Source organism: Nilaparvata lugens, chromosome 8, assembly GCF_014356525.2.
Source record: "Nilaparvata lugens isolate BPH chromosome 8, ASM1435652v1, whole genome shotgun sequence".
NCBI lineage: Eukaryota > Metazoa > Arthropoda > Insecta > Hemiptera > Delphacidae > Nilaparvata > Nilaparvata lugens.
In genome coordinates this window covers 21,383,092-21,408,038 of record NC_052511.1, presented here as the reverse complement: position 1 = coordinate 21,408,038, position 24,947 = coordinate 21,383,092, and the positions used below count along the sequence as shown (strand labels likewise).

Genomic DNA, 24,947 nt, shown 5'->3' with positions numbered 1-24,947 from the left:
TTTCAGAAGAAACAGTTGTACGTACTTGGTAGTTTGAGTTTGCCTGTTTCAGGCTATTAATTATTATCGAGTTACAAAAGTAATTCAAAGCTTGGAGAACATTCCCAACACTCCCACCGAAACTTATTGTTGCTAATTATTGCCAGAGTTTAGTTAATGATGTACCCAAACTTGGCTCAAATTTAACTAGAAATCTTCTCTTTACAGTAAAACTGGAACGGAAATTCGGAAGCGAATTTGAAGAGCTTCGAGAAAGTTGCTGAGAACTTTTGTTCGGCAATCAATAGTTGGCAGTTGACAAACTTTTTCGTCCTATTTCTATGGTAAAATATTGTGATTGTGTGACGGATGACATCGCTAATCTGGTTTCCTGTTGAGAAATTGTCGCCGGATAATTTAAAGGAAGTTTGCGTGATAAAAAGCGAAATACTTCAAAGTTGAACGGACAAAGCGAAATATTCTCAAGTTTTAACTAACAGTTTCGACATCTCACTGCGGATATGGATTGATATAGATTTTGCTGGTTTAATTCGCTACAATAATTGTGTCTGTGATAAAATGATGTACTTATTAGCAAAGTGATCATGGACTGGAATTGGAAGTTTATTCAATTCTAAAATTACTACAGGAATGAAATGGGACAAAATTTACATACGTCTTCAAAATACAGTATACTCTATTCAAGAAGGTTAAAACACAATGCAAATAAATTATGAAATACTTTATTTTATTGATAACTTGTATTTTAATAATCAGTAGCCCTAAAAAAGTAAATAATCAAGAAGGTATTGGAATTGGGGTAACGTGAGTAGCTGAATTTGGAGTTTGCAATTTTACAAGTCTTTCCTCCAAAATAAAAAATGTTTCACAGTATTAAAACTTGAAAAGGGATAATTTTAGACTAAAATACTTGAAACTATCATAACTACTCATTTATTGAAGAATTGATAAATTAATTCAGATTTCTCACATGCATTGAGCTACAGAATAACTTATATATAATGTGGCCTCATGATTGGTAGTTGTTTAGCGAATCAACGTGAGAGACAGTCATTGGCCGAGACAAACACGCCCATATGGGTGGAGCTTTTCAAGTTACACACATGAGACAGAATAAAACAATATCACTCACTACAACTCAAAAGTTGGAGAGATTTTTATTTATTTAGAAATAATTTTCGAAGATCATTCCCGTACAAAATAACTAAATCAAGTTACAAAACGTGATCATAAAGCATCGATAAAAACTAAATCAATGTTAAAATTCAAGTCGAGCAACATGTGAAAGGAAGCAAGATTGTTTCGTCTAAAATCGGTTGCTTCAAGGTTTGGTTCCATACGAAAAAAGTTATGCGAAAATTATTTTTACCACGCAACTTCATCTATCTTGCTCCAACTTCCTCTTAATTCTATACTGCATCCTTTTCTATTCAATGTTTTTCTTCTACATCTTGTTTTATGCATCTTCCACATACCGACAACTGTTCCCTACTACAGTCATATGCACTTTATACTGTCAGCATTCCTTATGCATAGCACATCAGCGCTTCCCATTCATCTAAATCTGACAGTTGCAAGTGAATGTGACTAGAGCAACTAGTGTCTCGTGAGAACTATTCAAACCAACCAAGGGCAAACCGACAATCAAATTCCCACAGAATTATTGTTCCTCTTGTTAGTTCGCCACAAATATTCGCAATTTAATTATTATGAACATACAGCTCAACAATTTGCTATGATTTAATAAGCCGAGTGGGGATTTCTGAGAATTGTATTGGAGAGGTTTGGTCTATAACAATGCCTCCTCAATGACTCAGTCTGACTTGGACTATGTCTACTAACAATGAAGTAAGTATGACAATTAGGTTCATTAATATTTGGATATGGTTTGGTAGATTCATGTTATTAATGGGTAATATGTTGTGATAGATTAGTTTATTATTAGAATATCAGTATTATAATAGACTCGTGTGACAGATCATATTAATAATCACGTAAATAATGTGATGTGTGTAATATTAATAATCACGTTAATCACGTTAATCACGTTAATAATGTGATCTATGTGATTATAATGATACAATTACCATTAATTTAATAAGGACCACCCAGCTACAGTTAATGAACTTGAATTGAAATATATTAGTTAATATGCTTATTTGGATTCAATTCCTTTTACCTAGTCACAGAAATACTTTTGAAACACACAATTTACTTCTCACAGAAAACTTTTTTCACAAATTGAAATCTTTTTTGACAATAGGCTACATTTTGGAAAGTGTTTCATAGATAATATTTGAGTTTTGTAGAGCTGATACACTTATATACACAGTAAATTTCCAACCGAGAAATATTGTTGTATAAAATCACTGCATATTAAAATATACATGTATTTGTATTTAAAGTTCTATTTGAAATTGAGAATATTTTCCTCACTTTAACTGATTAGTGAGAGTTTTTAGCTTGGAAAATGATTATTGATACCATATCACTATTTCATGTTCTGAAGTTGGTATAGTTGACATTCAAACAAGGTAATTAGCAAATAGTTGCAAATAGTTATCAACTAACTGAAATTTCCTCCCAATTCCACACGGGCTATTTGCGTGGTTATTCAAGGACATTATATTGAGATTCACTTCTGACTGTCAGCATTGGGAGGATGACAAGCATTGGTGTTATTTATAAGTCTAGAAGCTTATAGAAGCAGTGAATTATCTTTACAATTTCACAGTCTTTATGTTTTCAAACCACATAACAGCTTTTGGATGATTTGTGAATCATTCGAAACTCTAAAAAAATTGAACCGGTGAAGCAGATGAAATTTGCGTAGAGCAGATGATGGTATTTACACAATATATTTTGACACCTGTCCACGAAAGAAAAGGCAACACATATTGGCTATCAGAATTACAACATTGAGAGTAGGCCAGAGACAATATTGAGAACAAAAAAAATATCAAAATTGTGCATAAAAATGACTAAGAACTAAATTGTACATAAAACAACAACATTGAGCTAAAACTGAACTAAATGAACAAGGAAAATGCAGAATTGCCTTCCAACCAGGATTGTGGATTATAAAGACAAGTATTCAAACGACCTTTGGAGAGGAAAACAGCTGTGAAGTAACCAGACAGTGTGGAGTCAAGAACTATCAATATCTTTCTCTCAACCTTCAACGAATTTATTGCAACTTTTCTTCCAACATTCAACCGGTTTTCTACTAGCAATACTATACGTATTCCATTGAACTTTCAACTTCATGGTTCACTACGACGTTCAACTTTCAACAGATTCACTGCAACTTTCCTTTCAGCTGGTTTCTTCCAACCTTCAACAGATGCATTGAAATTTTTCAATTATCCATATATTTTGATGCATCCAAATTTCAATTATCTTCCCACTTGCGAGGCTTACTTTCCATTCTAATTTCGACGAATTCAATAATACATTTTCTCTTACCACATCTTTTTTTTATCATTCGACTTGATACTTGAAAGACGTGCTTGTGGAATGAAACAGTGCATGCCATAAAATAAACCCTTCTCCTCCATACAACTTGAATCATTCTACTGAACACCAGCAGTTGAGCAAATTCATAGCTAGTGTTGGATTAATCTTTAGGCATACAAACAAATCACTAGCCTATCATTTCTCACAACTTGAAGCAAGCAGTTACCAACAATTGTTCATTTTGGTAAAATTTGAACAGATTTTGAAAATATTGTTAATCACATTTTGTGTTCAACGTTTAAAAGCTTTAAGGCATGCTACCGCGTATGCCTCATTTGCCTTCCTTTTCCACAACTTGGCAATCATTGAACGACGACTATAATAGTGGTTGACAGACCTCCACCAACAGAAGTCCTGTCACAATGACAGCTGGAGAGACTGACACCGTGCACTCTTCACTGGAGATAAAATTTCTCGCCAACCGGTTTTGAAAGACGACCGGCCGAATTTAGACCTCCGCGGCACTGGCAAATCAACAACAAGGTTATATAAGTGCATCTTCTTCTTTTTCAAGGCAACCAACGGTTTCCCCGTGATGGGTCCACTACCGCTAATCTCCGCTCGTTTCCGTTCTGACTCGTAGATATGCCATTTGTGTGGTTCACATACTATTCGACTCGCTCATGAGATCTAGGCTTGTGAATGGGTGAATAGATTTAATTAGTATGGATTAGTGATTGGAGATACGTCATTAGCGATGATTATTCGATACTGGAAATTATTTTGGGATGAATGCATTGAAAAGGGTTGTCAACGTTGTTCTGGGTTAAGGATGATGATGATGATGATGATGTAGAAGATTGAAGATGCATGATGATGTTGTTAGGAGATGATGATATTGATGATGATCACTATGATGAAGATAGTGATGATGAGAGACAGAGAGAGAGGAGAGAGATGATGAAGTTAGTGATGAGACAGGAGGTATAGGACCTGCAGGTACAGGACCAACAGTTTTAGGTGGGTTTCGAACCACCTGACAGTAATAGCAATAACTGTCCGTGTTTCGTACGTAAAGTACGGTATGTTGCCAGTTGTGGTTCTCGTATCTCATGTCTCATACCTATCTACCTATGTCATATCTTATAAAAACCAACATACATATCCATAAACCAACATTTCATATCTCATCAAACCCAACTACTAACTGGTGGAGCTAAAAGTTAGTACTAACATCTACTAACTGTCAGTTATTAGAGCTGGCTTCAAGCGCCCACCATTCCAACGGAATAATTGAGGGCAACTGTCTTCTAAAAGGTTGAATTGAACGTTGCTGAACTCTCCCAATATTATTGATCGAAAGGGACAGGTGTTGATTATAAATGTATCTCTAAGACAAACATTCATATTCAACATTTATGAATACCATTATCTCGATAATGAGAGTTCTTTTAAGTATGGCTTCAAGAGACTATTACAAATGGGTACAAATGAGTCCTGAAAAAAAAAGCTACAATGAATGGTTTTTGGAAGTCAACCTACTAGTAAGAGACCAAAAGCGGAAATTGGTTCCTGAGTAGTAGGCAAAGTAGAAATACAGTTTCAGTCTAATCTGCAGAGAATCTATCAATCATATCAGTCTAAATGAGGTTGAATTGTTGAATGTTACATGGGTATTGAATGTTTACAGTCTGGAAAATGTCTATCTTGTTTGCTCCACACATTAAAACATTTATTTTTCACTCATTGACAGGACTATATTCATTACATTGCTGTATGGGAATTTAAAAAAATCTTGATCATCCCTACTATATCCTGATTGGAAAACAGTTTGTATGTAATTTGGAATTTCGACAGTAGACGGCAGCAAATGTTGGGTAATATTTTCAACTCTGCCTACTATCTCTTCGGATTGGTCGACTTTTTCTATAATTAAACTTTTCCAATAGGTAGCAGTATTTGCTGAGTGATATGTTCAAATAGAAGGATTGTCTATTTTTATGAGTCTTCAATACTTTAGCAAAACGTAGAGAAAATTGAGCTTTACAGAAAGAAATGTTATTGTGATATAGTTATTGTACATTGTCTTCAAGTAATATTCAACATAATTCATGATGAATTTTACAAAATGATAGGTCTATTCCTTTCTAATTGATTTTTTTTCAATTCATTCATCCATCAAAATAATATGCTGAATGCGTATTGCATACAATCTGTAGTCAGTCTTTTTAGAACTCATACTACTTCTTATACCCACAAAATATGCATGCTAAACCATTCTAGATGTTGATATAATTGTCTGTATACAGCCTGCAAAAAGTCTCCCCCTTTAGCTTTCACACCACTCCTAACCCCTTCAAAAATAAGCTGTATCATGCACACAGTCTGCAAAGAGTCTGTCCTTGTAGCGCTCACTATACGCACAACCCCCCAAACATAATATGCATGTGTTAGGTACAGTCTGCGAATAGTCTGTCCCTTTAGCACTCATTCTACTCACAATTCCCCCCAAAATATGCATGTGTTCTTCATACAATCTGCAAATAGTCTGCCAGCCTAGTCCCTCCTGGAGCTTGCTAATAGAGGCAACACATGTCCGCCGTTTCGTCTCATTAATTATTTCTGCTCGTTTTAAAAAGCGCCGTCACATGTGGGAGAGACCAGAGACCAGAGACCACCTACAGTGGCGGCCAAATTACCGTTCAACACTTCTTCTCACAAACATAATTTATCATACTGTGTTCCAGATTCACTTTCCCAAATTGCAACATGTGAATGAATTTCAATTTTTAGCAAATTGATGGGAAATTGTGACAGGAGTATTACAAGATTGGAATTATTTACAGAAAGTAATCATCGCGATCTTACAATTTATCATACACAGTGTTCTAAACTCACTTTCGCTAATCACAAGAAATGAGTATATCTTAATTTACAGCTAGTTGATAAGACATATATAGCAGAAATTTCTATATTGATAAATTTATGAAAGTTTAATCATACAAAGTGACCAGTTTCAGTATCCCAGATTACATCATTCATCACCATGAATTAATTAATTAGCTCAAATATCAACTATTTGATGGGAAAATGTAACAGAATTGGTACTATCCTAGAAATTTGAACCATGAACGAGATAGATTTGCCTTGAAATCCAAATTGAATTATTCTTCATATACGTCCTAGACTATATAGGACTACGTCCTTTTCTTGATTACAGTCATTAGACTAATACCTTAATTAAGTTAGAATTCTCTTCTAGTTATTCTAGCTACTCTTGTTATGACATCGTACAAGCAGATTTATAAAGAAGATATTACTGTAAATCAGTTACGGGTAGCATATGAGAATAAATTATTGTAACCAATTTCCTGCGAATCATTTTTTCCAAGAGTAACATGGAAAACGAAAGTAGAAATAGGGAGGAGTGAGTATATGGTAAGAGAAAATGAAGGACGTAGGAGGACATGGTAGACGAAGACAAGATGGAGGGAGATGGGAGTGGAGTAGAAAAAGAAAGGAAATGAAGAGGAAAAAGAGAAGGAGGAGGTAGATGAAAAGGAGGAGGAGAAGGACAAGGAGGAAAGATCATGAAGAAAAAGAAGAACATGAACAAGAAAAAATACAAGAAGAGCAAAACCAAGAAGAAAAGAAAAAGAAAATGAATAGGGAGAGTACAGTATCATGGAATATGCGAGTGAAGAACTGAGTACAGGGACTCCAAATCTCTGTGGATCAAGTAGTAAAGCATTAATCACTGGGCACTTTATACGGCTATTAAGAGGACAGCACTGCTTAGCGGGTGATGTGTAGTATCCCTTTTAAAAATAGATTTCCGGATTGGATTGGCATTGCATTGGGCAATGATGATAGTGGTAGGATACTAACCCGTTAAGGATGAAGAGGTACGGTTTGATCCACTAAATCGTTCTTAAAGTCAGTCAGTATTCATTCTATTGTTAGAGGGAGAATCTCACAAATAGATCGTCGGTTCAAGTCATAAAAGAACAGGGATAACATGGAAAAGAGTGAGCCATATTTTTTATTGTAGAGAACATCGACTACTGAAGGAATATCGTTGACAATTCTTTTCCAGTTCCCTGTTTCTTCAGCACTGTATAAAAAGTAATAGAAGTAAATACACTGTTATTCTATACTCAGGGAATTTCTAATTCTTTTCGCTCTCGAACTCTCCCCACCACAGTATTCCCGATGAATATTTTAATTTGTTCTTTGTGTGGTAGAAATGGGGTGTGATGGCTTTGGGTTTTAATCTCTAAACTGCGACCCAAATTTGAATGCCACAGGGTTCGTTGATTACTGAGAGCTTGAGAGCTCGTTTATGTATGATGGCCGCGAGAGAGAGAGAGAGAGAGAGAGAGAGAGAGAGAGAGAGAGAGAGAGAGAGAGAGAGAGAGAGTACAGTGAGTGGGTTGTTAACGATTTTCGCTCAATTTAGTTTTGTTTTTGGATGCAGTAATCCGTGACCTTCCATTTGATTAAGTTTTGAACAATTTACAGAAATTGAAATATCCACCTGAATATAATCAACAAACCAAATATACATCATCATAATTTGTAACAAGTAGTTCGGTATGACGTTTCAAAACGTTTCAATTCAACAATAATTATTTTAAAATTATTGAATCTTCATCAATCCACAGTAGACTGAAACCATGAACATGGAGCAGCAGAATATATGCTGCGAATGGAACACCATGATTGGTGAATGAGATAACAACTCATGGCTTATAAAACCATTAAAACATCTTTGTTGTTGTAATAATCTGAAATGAAATTAATAATTCCAAATAATCTCAGCTGCAATATGAATGACGGTATACGAGTACCATTTGACCAATGGCAGCCTTTCAATGGACTTGATAGCTCCATTGTTACAGTATTCTACTGTTCCAAGTTCAAGATTTGATTTCTGGTGATTGATATTGAAACAAGTTTCTTGATTGTTCAATTAATGAGTGGTTGTAACAACTTTAGCTAGTTGTATTCAATACAGTAGCATACTAGACTAGACTTCACTAGACTAGAGTTGGACTGATTTACATCAGTCTGAATAGTCAGAGAAATAAGACATTTCCAGTTTTGAGTCAATTTGGAAAAAATTGGATTTCACCCTAAACGGCATTAAAATAGACACGTTATGAATAGGACAGAGGCCGCGTAGTAACGCGTAGTCTACTCTACCAAGAAGAAATTGGAAGCTTTTTTATTGGTACAGGGACATTTTACTGACAAACCATATAAATCGATCTGACGCATTGAATGTCATTGTCATACTTAACTTGTAAATGTCAATGTCATTGATGTTGTTGTTTGTAGTCGTAAAATTGTTTCAACAGCTTTGTTTTGGTCCAAGAACCTCATGGAGGAAATAAGGTAGTTTGCTAGTACAGTTCTCAGTCCCTTACAAGTAATACGGTACAATCGATGTATAAACACAAAATCACGAATTATATTTCTGCCTATAAAATTCTTCAATACTTTATGTTTCGCGATCATCTTCCAAGTATATTAATGAAATTTAGTTCATAAATAATACAGTGTTTTTATTGATACAATGTATTATATTCAATCTATCAATAATACATTATTATTTGTTGAGAGAAAATCGGAATCTAACAATAGAAATTTCCGTGTTCCCTCAGGCAAATATGACCGATTGATGATACAGTATCTACACAATAGAATGCTGCTAATTCCAATACAGTATCATTGCCCTTGAACTTGGAACTGTGTAGGCATATTATTTCGTACAAACAGAACAATTTATTTTAGTCCTATATAGTAGCAAATTTAACGGAGTTAAATATGAATCATATTCATACTTGATATTATTTATCTATTATTTGTAAATGGAGAGTCTATTGTTATACTGTGGAAAGGTCGTATTATTGTTAACAGTATCATTATTGATCATTGTAGATAATATGGACTAAAATTGAAAATGCGTATTATTTGGTACAAACAAAACAATTATTTTAGTCCTATATAGTAGAATATCTAACAAAGTTCAACGTAATGAGAAAACATTGAATTATATTTGAGATTATTTATCTATTTATTTGTGAATGGAGAGTCTCTTTTGTTACCCTGTGGAAAGGTCGTATTATATTTGTAACGATATCATTGATCATTGTGGATAATATGGACTAAAATTGAAAATGGACTTAATTTCAGATAACTTTAAAAATGGTATCTAAATTTGGGAGAGAAATAGTACTAGCTACAAGGAGTATCATTAGTTTTTCTCTACCGGTCAGTGCTTTCATGCAAAAATAATAAATGAAAAAAATTACAGTGCAACCCCTTACAACGATTCTCGAGGAACCAAAAAATGAATATCTCAATAGACCAAGAGACTTCTGAAACACAAATCTCGAAAAAATCCTTAGTTTATAGTATTTCAGGAAAAGCCTAGGAAAGGGTTGTCAAACTTGTTTTCGTTTTATGATGATGACGATGATGATGATTATGGTGGGAAGAGGAGGGGGTCACACATAGCAACATTAATTTTGGTGAAATTAGGAAAAATGGCACCCGCTCTCAGGGGAATTTTAGGGGAACTTGTGTCACGCAAAGTGGTGTATGGTTTTGTCGCCCGATCCCTCGATTTTCCCCACAGATTACAATAACAGACATAGCAGACGAGATCGGACAAATTTGAACGTCGGCCATAAGAGGGAGTACTGAGTTACAAATCTCACCATCCCCTGAAAAAGATAGCACCTTATTTTAAGTATACCTGTAATAATAGTAGTGAGTAACCTGCTTTCAGTAACCAGAACGTCGACTTGAGTAATGAAAACCAGCAAGAGGAACAGAAAACATATGTGCTATGCATATCAACTATTGAACAATAATTATAACTATAAAAAATAATAATAAAAAATAGTTCATTAGACAAGCTCTGGTTTTGATTGTTGACAATGGTTTTCAAATGGCAGCCAGAGCACATCTCCTGGTGAACTATCTATAGTCGTCACAACACAAGGAGGTCCGTGGATTGCTGGCTAGCCATAGCCAAAGCAAGCATAGCATGGCATTTCATCGACTATACTATAGGCCCGTAATGTGATTGGTCATGAAACATCAACGAATCCCTCCAATGTCCGATCCTCAATTCAGAACCCTTACACCTACATTTGTCCGTCTCTGTAATCTGTGGGTTTTTCGTGCACTTAGCGTGAGCGCGGTTTGTTTGAGTGCTAGCTCAACCCCTTCTCAACTCCGGGTCCGACTGTCATGCCTAATTAAAGTGGCTCGTGTGCGGTACACCTAAAGGGTGCCTGCCGATTTCAGCGGTAGGGGGAGGAGTTTTGTGGTTAACAGGGGGTTAGGGGGGTGTTTTTTCGATCACGTCAAAACGCGTGGCGACTTGAGTGTGTTGTAGTGCAGGGTAACGCCCTCTTTCTGTAATAACCCACGTTTTATTTTCAGTCAATATTTTTTTTCTGCTCACTACCTTTTTCATCTATATTCCAGTTACTTATTACTCTTTCGCTTTCGTCAATCATCATTCTTTGTTACATGCTTGTTTTTAGCTCCTCCTATTTCTGACAGTTCATTTCATGTTCGACTATTTCTACATCTTTTTCTTTTTCTAGTATTTTTCTTTCAAAACTAAACTAAACTTTTTTCAACTTTTTTTTAATTTGAATTTTGTATTCTCTACTCACTCATCATCTTTACTTTCTTGTACATCTTTTTCTTCTTGCAACTACTTCCTTACTACCTTATTCGTCTATACTTCCTCTTCCTCTGCTTAACCTATTCCTCTTCTTCTTATATCCTGCTGCTTTCTCTTCTTCCAGATTTACATGCATCCTCCTCTGATCCATTTTCAGTTTTTCCTGTTTTTGCATCTTCCTCTCCGCTTTCTACTTCTGTCACTCTTCTTTCTCTAACCCATTCTCTTTCATCTTTTTCCTCTGTCACTTCTTTCTCTACTACCTTATACTTCTTTCTTCTTCTTCATCTGCTTCTCCTTCACCATTTTCTTCTTCTTCCTTATCATTGAATTTTTTCTTCTTCCTCTTCTATTTCCGTTCTTCTTCCACATTATCATCTTCCATATTCCCTTCTTCTTCAAATCCCATTGCATTACTCTCCCTGTTTTTGTACTGTCTTCACAATATTCTTATACTTTTTGATGTTCACTCGATCTTTCTCTTTTTGGAACATATTCTCCTTCTCATTTTTTATTCTTTCGTACTTTTCTCTCCTTCTTCTTCTTCTTCTTCTTCTCCTCCTCCTCCTCTTCTTCCTCCTTCTTCTTCTTCTTCTCCTCCTCCTCCTCTTCTTCCTCCTTCTTCTTCTTCTACTTCTTTCCTCAGACGAAAACTTAGTGCCAAAGTTGTTCACTCGGTCTTTCTCTTTTTGGATCATTTTCTCTTTCTTATTTTTTATTCTTTCATACTTTTCTCTCCTCCTCCTTCTTGCTCTTCTTCTCCTCCTCTACCTCCTTCTTCTTCTGCTTCTTTCCTCCGACGAAAACTTTGTGCCAACGTTGATTTGAGAGAGTGTTGTCTGCCACAGCAAAGTTCAAAGCCATTAATGAACGTAGTCTGTTCATCTCCTGTCAGATAGCTTCGAAATAGGAGGATATTTGTACAGGTAGCTACTATTTTTAGATTTTTTCATATCGTCCAAGTAAATATAGATTGGTTTACTCTTTTACTACTGCACTTTCATTCTCTTTCCCACTCTTCTCTTACATCCTCAACTCAAGAGGAAGTAAATAATCTACCAAAAGTGGTGAGCTGGATAGGGTTGCTATTAGATAAGTTGAAAAATGATCCCAATTAGTGAATGAAATTTGTTATATTTTGGAACGCTGTTCTAGTAAAAGTAAAAAAGGGTGAATCTGACACCATACATCCACCCTTATTATCACTACCGTTCTATTTTAAATTCTTGTTCCTTCCAATTTCAACGTTCGTTCTTTTTCTTCTTCAACCTTCAATCCTTTTTATTGATTTTAAATTTATTTACTTAACTACTTATCCATATCCTTATTTATCCTTATAAAATTTATCACTTCCTTCATTCATTAGCATGGTTGGCATGGCAGATTATTACATTCTCATTGTATTTTTCTCAAGAAGTAATATTAAATTTGGTTTGTGATTCGTTACTATGCAGTTCTGTATATTATAAACTTGTTTATTAGTTTTTGATATGCATGTATATTATATTTTCTTGTATTAAACTTATTGAGAATAAAACTTCATTCATTCATTCATATTCTTTCATTGATTCAATGATACACAATTATTTTTTTAAATAATGTGGAGGAGGATCAACAGACACAGCCCTAAACTGTTCCTCTCCCGAATTTTCATTCATTAAAATAGTTCAGAAAATAGGTTACGTTTTCTCCACTTTATAAAATTTTGTATTTAAAAAGATTGAAATAAAAATTATACAAGTGCATAAGACAGTGTACATTGTTAACTTCATAAATAAATAAATCCAATCAAATCTTCTGAATGACCGCTATTTTATTTATTTCAAATATTTTTTGCACTTGTTCCTTTGAAACTTCTCTTTTTCTTCCGAATTCATCCTTCTTCATCATTCCATCTTCCTCTTCTTCCATTTCTCCAACTTTCCCTCATTTTCTCTTCTGCTCCTTCTCATTTGTCTTTTTCAAATTGACTTCACAGTACTTTCTTCTCATCCTCGTTTCTTATATTTTCCTCCCTTTTATCTACAACTTTTATATTCTCCAACCCTTCTAAACTCTTCCTTATTCATTTTCTCTCGTCTCTCTTTTGCTCTTCCATTTACACTAATATTCTATTCCATATTTCTATTTCTATTACCTAATTCTATCTGTTCCTAAATCACCTCTCCACTTCGTCATAATTTCCATTCACTCATTTGTTTCTATTCCCTTCTTCTCCCTAAATAACCCTTCTCTACGTTATCCAAAAGACTCCTCATCCGTCTCGCACTGTCTCTCTCTCACTCCCACTTCAAAATCTTCTCCGATGTTATCCACCCATAAACGAGCAAAAGCCTACAACTGCATCCAAAGCCAAGCCAGTGATTTGTGTCAATGTATCACTGAACCAATAAATCTAACCAAAAAGACGCTTCCCTTCCATAAAATCGGCAATTTATATCTATTTTTGTGCGCCATATATATATAGCCAGCACTCCAAAATAGTTGAAATACCTGCTACAGTGAAATTCACTCCAAATTGTCAGCATTGATTGAATGGGATGCATTGATGTTATTCATAAGGAAAACTGACAGTATCAAATGAGTCTCACCATTGAAACCCCCGTTTTAATAGCCTATTAGGTTTTCATGTTACCAACTAGGTCTATAACCATGTTATTGAAAGGATTTACTGCCTTTATTTGTAGAAGCTATAAAAAATTAAGCCTAAGAAGTTATTTCAGGACCGTTGACGAAAATTTATTACTCAATAAAATATTCAATTGATTGTAGAATCAATTGAAAAGATCGAACTTCGTCGATTTATCAATCAATAAAATACTTAATGAATCAAATATTAAAATTAAAGGTTCAAACTCTATTGCTTTATCAATAGAATATTAAATTAATCGTACATTCTATTGAAAGGTTCAAATTTCATCGTTGAGGAGAAGGTTTATTACTCGTAAAATTTTATACTCACTATGTAAAGGAATTTATTAAAAAATGACTTCCGGCAGTTTCAAGACCAGTTAAAATTACCAATGTCGGTAAATTGACTCACATCCTGAAGAATAGAGAATATACCAATAGAAATGACAAGGCATCATTAAACATCATACCACTCGTTTCAAAAGGTTGAAAATCTATTGCCACATTACCTGTAGGTTACTCAAACCTAATTACAATGAAAGAAACCTAATAATAACAGCAACATTCAAGAGACTGAACTAATTTGCTCATTTAAATGAATCAGCTACAATGCTTTAATAAGGCACAGAAATCAGACTTCAAACTCCTTCAAGAACTATCATAGTTATTCAACATCTCAAACTGACAGTATTAAATCGTAGAAGATAGTTGTTATGATGTAACTATCAAAGTATCAATGGCTCTCTCAGCTGCTGTACACAGAATTACATCACTCAAATTCCTCAAGAATTTATCATTAGAAATTGCACAAGCGTTGTAAGAGTAATCTTCACGACAGATTTGGAACACTAAAACCAGAACAGAATATACCAATACTCAACTAAGAGATGGATTCTTAATGAAATACGTACTAAGAATGAGATGAACAATAGTTTTACCAAACACAAACCTATGTTTTCTCTATGGTTGTCTAATTTCGTTAGGGCTACACTTGAATAAAAATAAAAAATAGGAATCTAAGTACCCTTTTTACTTTGCTTGCCCTATTACCATAGGTAAGGAAAGTATTGCTTTCCGAAAAAAATTAAGGTACCCCAATTTCTAAATTTCTATACGTTCCCCTGAGTCCAAAAAAGTGGTTTTTGGGTATTGGTCTGTATGTGTGTGTATGTGTGTGTGTGTATGTCTGTGAACACGATGACTCCATTCCTAATTACCCGACTGACTTGAAATTTTAAACTTAAGGTCCTTATACCATGAGGATCCGACAAGAAATTAAATTTAAGATGGCTGACCAAATGGCCGATAATGACTAAAAAACCATGTTTTTCACGGTTTTCTCGAAAACGGCTCCAACGATTTTCTTTAAATTTATAGCATGGATAGCTAATTATAAGCACCATCAACTGACATGAGTCTCATTTCTGGGAAAATTGCAGGAGCTCCGCAATATTCTTGAGAAAAATGGTGGATAAGTACTAAAAAACATGTTCCTCACAATTTTCTCGAAACAGCTCTAACGATTTTCTTCAAATTTATACCATAGATAGCTATTTATAAGCACTATCAACTGACATGAGTCTCATTTCTGGGAAAATTGCAGGAGCTCCGTAATATTCTTGAGAAAAATGGCGGATAATTACAAAGAAACCATGTTTTTCACGATTTTCTCAAAAATGACGACCGATTTTTTCAACTTCATACCCTGCGGATAATTACTAAAAAAACAAGTTTTTCACAATTTTCTCGAAACGGCTTCAACGATTTTCTTCAAATTTATACCATAGATAGCTATTTATCAGCTCTATCAACTGGCATGAGTCTCCTTCCTGGGAAACTAATGGGGGGTCCAACCCAAGAAATGGACTTTGTAGAATCCTTCTCGTGCATGAGGTAGGTAGGTAGGTAGGTAGAGCAATTTATAAAAAGAACACATAGTCGAGATATTTCATCTGTAAAACAGTTGTTCTGACGACTTTTAAAAAAACCATCGAATTTCACAATACACAAAGGAAAAGTACTCTGAAAACATATTATATATACACACATATTATACAGTAGTCTGATCGTAGTTCCAAATATGTTGCCAATCGTCATTATGTTATTCCCCTAAATTCTCTTTAGAATGAGGCTTCCAGTTCAATGAGCAAAGGAAAGTTATGTGAGTGTACCACACTAGATTTTTTAAATTGATTACTTACGACATGTTTCGGCCATCACGCCATTAACAATTTCAAAAAAGGGTACATACTTGGATTTTTATTTTTTGGTTTTTCTATGGTTATATTGAAGAGGACCAATCTGAAAGATAAAAATGATCTGGTTTGGTATATTTATCGATTGTATCGAATAGTTTCAAATTAATTGGTAATCACAAATTTAGGAGTTTTGCGTTTATGAACAATCTTCAATATCGAACTTCTTATATTCAGCCTTCATTGCCTCTCAACCAATCAGTGTGATTCTAGTAATTGGTTACTAGTCAAAATAGTCGAACTCGTACATGTAAGATCTCAATATTGTGGTTCACAAGAAGATAAACCTAAACTATAGTGTATTTACATACACTTTAGAATCGTTCCATAGAAAATTAATTATGAATAACAATGTTTGTTTCAAATTTATCAGCAAAGACTAAAAGCTTGTAAAATCAACCAGTAACTCTTTCGAGAGACTTCTAATCTAATCAGGACACATGTCTAACCTTAATACATCTAGCCGATAATACTATTTTCTAGACTGATGTGTAGTACCAGACACAAAATCAATATTAACAACAAACAAATACAACTCTTAATCAGCTACTCAAATATCATTGATGGAGTTTACAAATTTGCTTTAGACTTTTCCTGTAGTCAATCAGCCACAAATGAAAAATAGAATAAAGTTCAATAAAAACTGCATACCGTAAAAATAAATATATTAAAAAATAAATTTGATGAGAACTCTGCTGAATGCAAGCTACAAATTGGAAATAGTACGGAGAAAGGAGATATCTGTACATATGTACGGAGTCAGTAATTGCAGTCAATACATATCCACAAAAAAAGGAGAAAAATAAATAAATTTTAAATTGACTTGCCCCTATAACGAGAGTGATGTAAACCGTAGTGAAAACAAAGAACAATTTGCAAAAAACGATGATTACAGATGAATGCAACCTGAATTCACAAGGTATCTGACTGCAGTTAATTTGACAGCAGTTTAAATCTGACTTTCCATTAACGTCGATCGAAATAACAAAAATTCCTAAAACCTCACGGTGTACCTAGCCTATAGCACAGAAGAATGAACTCATTTGTTCTTTGAAGGAACTCAGAAGGAACCCCTATGTTCCTTCCTTTGTGCCTATAGCTACTAGTACACGTTAAATTTGACTGCAGTTAATTTGTCAGCAATTAAAACCTGACCTATTAGCGTTGATCAAAATAACAGAGGATTACCAAAGCTCAGCGTGAAACTGAAGCTACTTCAATGTTATATGTATATGCAACACCTAAATCTGTATACATCTCTATACCGTATATTCTATGCAACACCTATTACTATGGTACTATGCATAGCACGAGTGTCATCCAAATTGCCATCATTTAAAATCTAGTGCCCGCGGTTCGTTTGGAAGCAACAACAGGAAACTGAACGTTTAGTGAGTTTATAAGTTACATTAATTCGAATTTACAGCTCTGAAAGTAGATGGTGAAGGTCTTTTTAAACTACAGTATTCTTCGGCAACACTAATTACATTGAATAGATGCGTATTATGTCTTACGAAAGCGCGAAACAATTAAATTTGTGGTGTGCTATGAAAATGCCTACTTTCTATCCGGGTATCTTTAGAAGGGAATAATAGAAGGTTAGTTTGATTATTGTGTAATACTTTTTTGTTTCAACAAGAGGATTATTAGAAAGGAGATCGAGCATAAAAGAAATGGGATTGAAAAGATATTAATTGTTCCGAATAAAAAGGCTGGAAGAAATAGTTTAGAATACGTCAAGAAGGATATTTTTGTTAAAAAAGGAATTGAAATAAAAATTACAAGCACATAAATAATATTATAATAGAACATTTTATCAAGAATGTTAGAAAGATAGTCATTGGAATTAATTTGTAAGAATGAGTTCTATTTCATGTGTATTATAAGATGCCTTGAAAGTATGTAGACACAAATTTGTGTTTTGCATTTATATTTCTAGTTTCATATTTCCATGTGATATGTTTAATTAATGAATCTATCGATAGGAGAAAGGACTTGAAATATGAAAAGTAAAAATATAACCTTAATTTTAGATTCGCTTTATTAATCAAAATTAGGTATAGAAATAGTTTTGGTGTGAGCGAACAGTTCTCACCCGATCATTGTAATAATATACCATTGATAAATATTTTGCTTGTATAAAAATGTACATAAAAATGGAAAATTGGGAATCAAATTAAGAGACTAAGCACAAATTATCGAGAGGAATTTGAAGTTATCACTCACATTTTGCTCTCAAGTGTGAAATTGTAATCATTATCAAGCTGTTTCAAGTCAGAAACTTTCTAATCAACTTCAAATTTCCAATAGCAACATTTCTACACTCAAACCAATCTGAAAAGTACGAGATTACTAAATTCCAATTGTAATAATTAACAAGTAGTCATTGAACTTCGAACAATTTACTATCGACAGTTGTAGGTTTATGAGTACTTTACAGTTTACAGGTACTATTTTTTTATTACATGTGACTAACAAGATATCAGTTATCAAATATTATTGGGTATCAAACAATAATAATTTCATTACAAAATCACTATAATCACTCGTGACAGCTTCATTATTGCATAACTAAATCGAGAGACAACTTGAAACTAATTTACTACCACAATTATTCAAGTACAACGTATTACTTTGATACTTTTTCAGCTTTGAATAGATTCAAAGGCCGTTTTTCATAAATGAATTCGTGAGACATTGGCAGTTGAAATTCACAGTAAACTATCAATTGAGACAGATAAGTGACAGAAAATAGCGCCATAAAAATATTGATTGCCAAATAACAATTTGTCACGCCATCATGCTAATGACAGAATTGACAGGTTTATGCTTGAAAATAGAAATCCTATTACTACGTTCTCAAAATGAAACAATACTCCAATCATCAATTAGGAACAATACTTATCACCCGTTATTTATACTTATAACACTATATATACTTATAGTGCGGTGATATTAAGTGAAATATTCGGCTATAATTTGTTATTTTAATCATTCTAAATTCAAAAAATTTAGCTCATATATACTTTTCAAAGAACTTTGAACTTTAACTTTCCTCAGTAAGAACATAAACTATTTTTCGGACATTTTATTAGTTATAAAAATTTGGGAACAGAATAGTTTTGGCTATGCCTGTTGTTCTATCCCGATCATATTCATATGATTTGTAATTGTATCAAAAAATAAATAAAATAAACACGGCTATTTTTTCCTCAAGCTTTCTTCATGAAGTATCAACTGTAGTTTTAACTTTCTGTGTGGTAGGGAATGTGCTATGGTAGTAGATATTTATCTATAATATAATAAAGAAAAGAATTGGCCTATTTTAAATTCTTCCAGATTTCAGTAGGTCACGTTTTTAATTAGACCCTTGCGGAGCACGGGTTACCAGCTAGTATCGAATAAAAACTACTTGAAATTGTCACAATCACTAATTTAATTTATCTGAATAAAATAAGTTGAGACTTGAGCTTCTAGTCGACCAAATATCGGCGTAACCAGTTTTTTTTTTGAAATGGAAACTTTCTCATGCATATTTTGTTTTTCATGCAACAAAATATGTGACGACACTGCATGTTTTACCAATAGAATATATTCTGGCACATGGACGTGCATGAGAAAGACGAGATTTTACAAAATCTGGCTATGCCAACTTTCAAGTTTCACTTAGACTATAGTTTCAGTTGTTACACCCATATTAATCCCTAGTAATCAAGATCTATTGACTGTCTATTGTAAAATTGACTGAACTTTCAACATTCCTCGTGAATAGCACTAAAGCTCCCAAACAACCGATTCTAACAGTTCCAAGTGAATCTCACTATAACAACAAATCGGAACATCTCTAGTAGATGATTGCTGCTTGCTGGGCAACCAAATTTTGCTTGGCGTTATTCAAGAATACAATCATGTTTCAATGCCCTTCTTAAGAATAGTTCATAAACAAGGCACCCCCTTTAGACATTCAAAGTTTTCTTCCAATATATTACCTACAATTCTACATTTTTTTTCAAAATCTACCTACGTTCTGGAACTGTGCTACGTTGTGAAATATCTGTCCAATGTCTTACTTAAAGAATGTCTGTGAAGTACAGTGTGTCTGTCGATGTGAAAGCGGCGACCATACCCTGCAATGTTACTTTTCAACCGAATCCCAAACCTGAAAATAGTTCGATCTCAACTACAAATACATCTCAGCCAACCTAAGACAAGTTCGGCTATGGTGAGATTTCACTTTTGTCAGCATTCCTCATACCTAACATCAACGCTTCCCATTCAAGCAATGCTGACAGTTGCAAGTGACTACAAGAAGGACCCTGGGCCCAGCCAATGAGGTTGGACGTCTGCCAATCCATTCCAATAGATTTATCTGCGCTGTTTTGCGCTGCTGATAGAATCTCTTTGCCTCTCTTAATAACTCGGGATAGCAGCTTCAAAGTGAATCAAACAGCTCAGCAAATGAAAGAAAGGAAAAACAGTTTGCAGCATGTTATACACTGTTTAAATTTTAGATGCCATTAAAGTATTGATTGGTCCTACTGTGGTCAGTACCAATGAAAGAAGTTAATTTGTAAATTCAACTTTGTAAAAACAAATAATTATGTTCTTAAATACCTAATGGATCTAATTTGTCTTTGAAAAATGAAATTAATAATTTTGACCAGTAGTTAGATATTTGTTGAAGACCTGTTGTAGGTTTACTATCAGATACCACTTCCAGTATTCCTCACTATGAATATTTATCTAAACAAATTAATGCTTCTAGAAGTATCAATAAATTAACCCTACCATTCATAATTTGCATAGTTTGGTCTAAACCCCTGATTCTCAAAAACTTTCTGCTCTGACAGACAGAGAATACCATTTGTTGCTATGGGAGTGTTCAAACATTTGCAGTCTTCCCGTGTTGGAACGCAGCTCAATGCTGAACACTCAAAACCCTTATAAGAACCAATAGCCTAATATTGTTATTATTTTCCTGCCCAGTAGCGGAGATTGATTGCGAAGCAGGAGACTTGAGTGACTAGTAGCAGGAGACTACGAGAGTGTTCATGACACTTTTATCATAATTTGTTTTATAAAAAATAAATATAAACTATTGAAACTTTGAAAAATTTCAATTTATGTATCCTCAACCTGTTTTGCGTTATCATAATTTTTGAATGTGTTTTCAAAAATACCAAAGAATATTATTTTGTTGTGTTTTTTCACTATAAAACCTATAGTAAGTATTAAGTTAACCTTCATTTTTTTTAAACGGCCGGTTTCTTAGACAAAGGGTTCTATGAACCTATAAATAACTATCAAGTAGACCACTAGAAATTGTTTAGTCTATACGTGATGAACAGCTTACAGAAAGTCGAGTAAAACCTGACTAATTTTACACATTTCTGTTGTGAAAAATGTGCAGTGAGAAGTAAACAAATTTAAATTTACATGAAAAGACGACACAAAGAGATGACTGAGCAAGACATGAATAAGAGGAAAACGAAGGGACCCCGTCGTAGATCTCTATTAATTTTCGCACATTCCTGTTGTAAAAAACATGCATAATGCATGTAAACACATTTTTAAATGTTAGTCATTTCACACATTCCTGAATTTAAAAATAATATTGTGTTTTGAAAAAACGTCAAATATACAAAAAAAAAACATTTCTATATAACATTATAGCATGGATTTATATTATACATAGGTTAAACATTAGGACCCCTATTCTATTTTTCACACATTCCTGTTTGTATGATAGGGAGAATGCTTCAAGAATTGTAAAAAAGATGTTCAAACAAAGGAAACATGGGATACCTATGTACATTATAATAAACGCCTTGTTACACACATTCCTATAGTAAAGATATACAAAATTAACAATCTTGTAAAATGTCTCACATTGATTTCAATGCAAGACATGAAACATTAAATAATTTGTGCCAAGTGACAATAACAAACCCAAACGAACTGGAACGCATCCAACATAAAGCACGCCGTATTTTCAACAAAAACAAACTGATCACAAAATGCACACACTTGAAACACCACACAATTTTGCACAAAACACCACAAAGAGGGTATCTACACGCCGAGAATATAACCTAAAATCTCGAGCACTTCCATTTTTCTTCTTCTTCCGGTACTGATAACACGCGATAACAAACTGATAAGGAGCAGAAACCAGAATATCAGTCACTATACAACAGCGGATCTCTGGCACTACTGAAAGTTGACAAAACAAACTGGAAACTACAGACAAAACCGGCGGAAGGTCGACGTGATACAGACAGGACGCTCACGTTGCTTACCTATGATACGCAACATCCCTTACGTATCAAACTAACCTGTTGGCACTCCCAATCACAAACGGGAACGGGATAGCGTGTTAATGCATAATTCGATCCAAATTACCAATGAAACTGGTGATTTTCGTGGAAACTTGCTTCATGGACATGCGATAACTGAATAAAATCAATCGATAACGGGATTTTTCGTGATCGGACGGGTTCACCAATTGCACAATAATGTGTCCTCAAAAGTTCAAATTATTGCTGCCTAAATGCAATAACCCATATGGACTGATTGGGATAATCTATTCAATGGCACACTCTATTATGAATAATGTCAATGAACCAGTATGCATGTTGTAAAATTTACAGAGACTGCTCATTGGTGAATGAGCACATATAGTTTAATTTGCTACAGGTGTACGGTATACCAGCACTTGATCTCATTCAAACAGTTGTTCACCTAAATTATTTTTGATAACGTTCAACTTTTGAGGATTTGCATACTCTTCTAGCTTCGAAAAGAATCACTCTAGCTCCACTGAGAAAGTTCTTCTCCCCACAACGTGTGATTATTATCCAAAATTATAGAATATTTCACTACAACAGTTGAGTACGGACGCGTTAGTAACTATATCCCTTCTTCTTCAGCATTATGGCCTTGATACTCTCACAGTATGCAGAAGATGTGGTCCTTGGAAGTACTCAACATGTACAGTAAGCACTTCACTGTACTTTTTCAAAAGTGAAATTCTAATCTTATTAGCTTGTTTACCAACATTTCAAGTAAGGATGAAAACTTGAGAAAAAAAATCCAGATGAAATACTGTGAAGACTTCTGCGCACAATTCAATCATTCATAAAAAACACTCAATTGGTTTTTCATTTCATCAATAACAATATTGATTATTTTTATTCTATTAGCATTCTAAAAAAAGAGTACCGCTACCCAACCATTCAGCTATTCATAGAATTTTCGTTGTTGAACATAAAACAACTCTAAATAGATCTTTATCAATAATTATCTCAGAAAGTCTACATTAAATATTGTGCCAGAAATAATTCCTACTTACCCAAGAATATACAGGATGAACTATGGCTTTGTGACGCCTCAAGTGGTCCATGGATGAGGGTGTAAGATTATTATGTGGTCCATAATGAGAATACCTTACAAGCTCATATAGTACACAGGAATTTACCTATTCATATGAGGAATGCAGTGTTACTGTATGTTGACCAAAACTTTTGGACCCCATATAGACCTTACCTAGTGACATTGCCAACAAGATGGTGACGAATTTGGGTGTTTGGTGATTATTAAACTTATTCTCCTAAGCATACACTACCGGCAATTGTTTTGCTTGTTTTTAATGCAACTTTGCTTTAGCTGTGTTTTATGGATGTTTGGATTACACATTTAGGCATTAGCGAGACGGTCTCTTTTAACAGATTGTGAATGAGATTGACATTGCTGTAGCCAATTGCAAACCATTTGAATGAGTAATAGTTTTTCAACGTTCAGCAAACAATATAGTAGTGAAAACAAATTTGAGATCATTTTTACATAGTATATCTTGGATCTTCGATTTTTGAGGCCTCTTTTTTGGGGTTCATGTGGGGGTTGGTTGTTAGCTGGAAACATCCTTCCTTCGCTACTTCACTGCCTATATTAACCCTATTACCTAAAAACCCCTTAAATTACCTACTTAATTAACTACTTAAAATACTCCTACAGCCTAAACATATACGTAAGTTATAGTCTTGGTCGGGGGATTCCGGTAATGTTGAGAAGATTATATAATTGATGCAAACTGCATTATGGAATAAAGTAATATTTTGGTGCAATATCTCCCGCTCCTTACCTCTCAACTAGTCTTCAATACAAACTTAAATCCTATTTATCCTTATATCCTATTTAAAAACCTAAAAACTTCGAATCCTGTTTTATAAAAATGTGTTAGCCATGTGAATCGGATAGATTTTTTTAAGGTTGAAATATGATAAGAGCTGTACTCAAATAGGTTGTGCACACACTAGACAAGCCCTACTAGATACACAGCCTGCTCTATGCTTCTCTAGTGTGTGTACATCCTGCTGTCAGCTGTTCCCGTTTCACGACACTTTTGAATTATTTTAAAACAGGTTCCACAAATACTTTTACATGAACCACAAATTTAGGATGTGGAAAAACTTAATGTAATGTGAGTAAAGTCTTAAGCTTTATTTTCTTGATTTAATATTAATTCGAAAGTTTTCAAGATTTGAGATGCAAATTTGAAATATTTCATAAATTTCGAAAATTTTCACTCCATCACTGAGAACAGTTTTTAGACAAGTGCAGCCACGTTTTGATTGCGGCCACGTGATCCCCAAAATCCAAAATTTGGCTTCCCGACTGGTGACTCTATTAGTGAGGTCCACGTTATAATTGCAGTGGCGAAAGATAGCCGAACAGCGTTGCCGATTCTCTGTCTTGCTACCGTCTTCTTTAGAGAATAGCTGATACCGGTATATCTGAAGTAATATCAACTGTTCATTCTTGTTTAAAATTATACGTTTTGTTCTCCGAGAAATTATAGTTTTCAATGATTCAGTACGGTAATAAATTTTCACAATTAA

The 24,947-nt window shown here is 34.2% G+C and overlaps 1 protein-coding gene across 4 annotated transcripts in view; it reads right to left on the bottom strand.

Moving 5' to 3' along the window:
• Window positions 1–24,947, bottom strand: part of LOC111064426 (cytohesin-1) — a 75,562-nt gene that overhangs the window by 47,628 nt on the left and 2,987 nt on the right. Inside the window, exon 1 of one of the 4 annotated variants that reach the window (XM_039434239.1) lies at window positions 22,143–22,278. The exons of 1 other annotated variant lie outside the window; for it this stretch is intronic. The gene's annotated coding sequence lies outside the window, so the exon portion shown is untranslated. Of the gene's footprint in view, window positions 1–21,999; window positions 22,279–24,947 lie in introns of those variants that run through there. 2 more of the 4 variants (XM_039434238.1, XM_039434242.1) reach the window with 2 other exon arrangements.